The sequence below is a fragment of the Myotis brandtii genome, unplaced genomic scaffold (assembly GCF_000412655.1).
Source record: "Myotis brandtii unplaced genomic scaffold, ASM41265v1 scaffold1006, whole genome shotgun sequence".
Classification (NCBI taxonomy): domain Eukaryota; kingdom Metazoa; phylum Chordata; class Mammalia; order Chiroptera; family Vespertilionidae; genus Myotis; species Myotis brandtii.
In genome coordinates, this window is record NW_005353349.1 from 1,052,979 (window position 1) to 1,055,315 (window position 2,337).

At 43.3% G+C, this 2,337-nt stretch overlaps 1 pseudogene; it reads right to left on the minus strand.

The window, feature by feature from the left end:
- Positions 1–209: 209 nt before the first annotated feature.
- LOC102249358 lies at positions 210–1,236 on the minus strand (annotated as a pseudogene).
- Between the last annotated feature and the right edge of the window lie 1,101 nt (positions 1,237–2,337).

Genomic DNA, 2,337 nt, shown 5'->3' on the forward strand with positions numbered 1-2,337 from the left:
GTGGCTTAAATGCCCCTCAGTGTACACTTCAGCCTCTCCTGTGCCATGTACCACCCCTTCCTTCTCCTCCACCACCACCACCATTACAGTAAATTGCAGTCCAATGTATTCACTTAAAAATAAAAGTAAGAAGTGAAAATAAAAGTCAATATCCTTGTGACTTTTTTTAAGTGAGGTTTTTTATTGTTGTTTTGCTTCCTTTTTTTTTTTTTTTTTTTTAATTAAGGGTCCCTTACTGGTTCTACTTCCATGAGTGGCTGTGACCAGGTGAAAAAGGGGAGGGGAACCAGGTAGCATGGGGAGGGGTTATCTTCACAACATTCCACTTATACACAGAACTAAACAGACAAGCACAGAGTCACTATTGCGGTTAGACATTGGCAGCATGGGGAAGGGGAGGAACAGGTTGCAAGTAGGGGTGTCATTCAAAAAAATTCAGACCCTCTCCAAAACTGGAGTTCCTGGGGTGGAGAAGGACTTGGTCTGTTTCAATCCAAGAGGAATCAGAAGATTAAAAGCAGTTTGGGAAGGCCAGAACCATCAGGGGTGGAGTAAGGAGAAAGGTCTAGGGGGTGGGGGGCTGTTTGGCAACTGGGTGAAGGGATTGCCCTCCCCCTGCTGGGATCCCTCCAGCCCCTCCGGTCTGGCAGAAGGGGGGCAGCCTGCAACCCCCCACAGGCAGGTCTGGGGCTGCCAGATGCTCCAGGCAGGGGGCTGGAGGGGGTTCACAAAGGCTTGCCCTCCAGGGAGATGACAGCACTGCCCCCCAGCTTCTCTGCCAGAGTGCAGCGGTTCTTGAACTCCTCATAGCAGTTTGCTTGTAACCTTCTTCTTGGTGACATCCTTGGTGCTGGCATAGATCATTTTGCTCTTAAGGGGTGCAGACTCAGGGGACCAGAAGAAAACACCAGGTCCTCCTTCTTGCTCTCCTTGGTTTCATAGGTTGTGTCATACAGGGTGTAGCGGCAGTCTTTGTCCGGCAGCATCTTGAGGAAGGTGGTATAGGGGTCATCTACTGTCTGGCCCACATCACCTACCAGGATCTCCTTGCCCTCTTCCAGAATGATGTTCTTCTTGTCTTCACTCAGGCAGAAGAGCACTGCCTTCTTGTGCTTCTTCACCTCCTCTGGTGTTGGACTTATGCACCTTCATGTCATTGAACACTTTGATGGCTCCATCAGAGACAGGCACACCAGAGGCCATATTTCCGGAAACTAAAAGAGATAGCAAGAAGAGCCTGGAAAGAGGAGAGCTGCTGCAGCTGCTGCCAGGATCTGACTGAACCCCCTGTTACTTTTTGATGCCCCGTTTTACTTAACTCATTCTCTATGTTAAAGATTTTTTTAAAATGTATCTTTTTAAAAATGTTTTAATTGATTATAGAGAGAAAGGAGGGGAGAGAGAGAGAGAGAAACATCAATTGGCTGATGGGGAAGGGAACCAGTGATCTTTTGGTGCATGGATCGATGCTCAACCACTGAGCCACACTAGCCAGGCTAAAAAAAGTACCTTTATCATTAGTATAAAATAGTTGCTTGAAACCTGAATTCATAGCATAATAGATTTCCAAACAGGTTTTACATATCACTGAAAACACAAGCCTCTAAGTAGTCTTTGCCAATAGACATTTTTTTAAATGTTACTTCCCTAAACTTTATAGTTTGTATAAATTATTTCTAAGGTGGCCCTATAAGAAACATTTTAGCATAACCCGAACCCTCATAACATTTTTCCATTCAACTGTTTTTGTTTAAGTGAGTAGTGACATGATGTATTAGTTCCTTTTCCTCTTGGACCTTTGGAAGAGGAGGCAGGTGGGTTTGATAAAGTGCTGACACCAAGGAACAGCTGGAGATATGATTTATGTCATGGATGCCCAACACGTAACAAGGTAAACTCCTTTATCAGAACCTGCTTTATGCAAAATTATAAAGCAGCTTAATACTGTGCTTTTATAACTAAGGAAAATATCATCTTCTCTCATAGTTTTCACTTCTACCTACACAAGGAAGATTGCAAATCAACCAGCTCACTATGTATTTTCTTTTCTTCCAAAGAAACACAAACTATTGTAATACAGAACATCTTTGTCCCATATCTGAACCAACGTATAGATTCATCAGCTGCTCTCCTGCCTACCATCTATATTTTCCCTGACTATTACTGATGTAAGAGTATTTTTCTGAAAGTTAAATCTGTTCACAATCTATATATTGGTATGCTTGAAAGGAGGGACTATATTTTCTGTATCTCTGTATTCACATTACCCATAATGCTTGGCATACAGTTGATTCCCCATAAATATATGCTGACAGAACAGGTGGGCAATAAACTCAT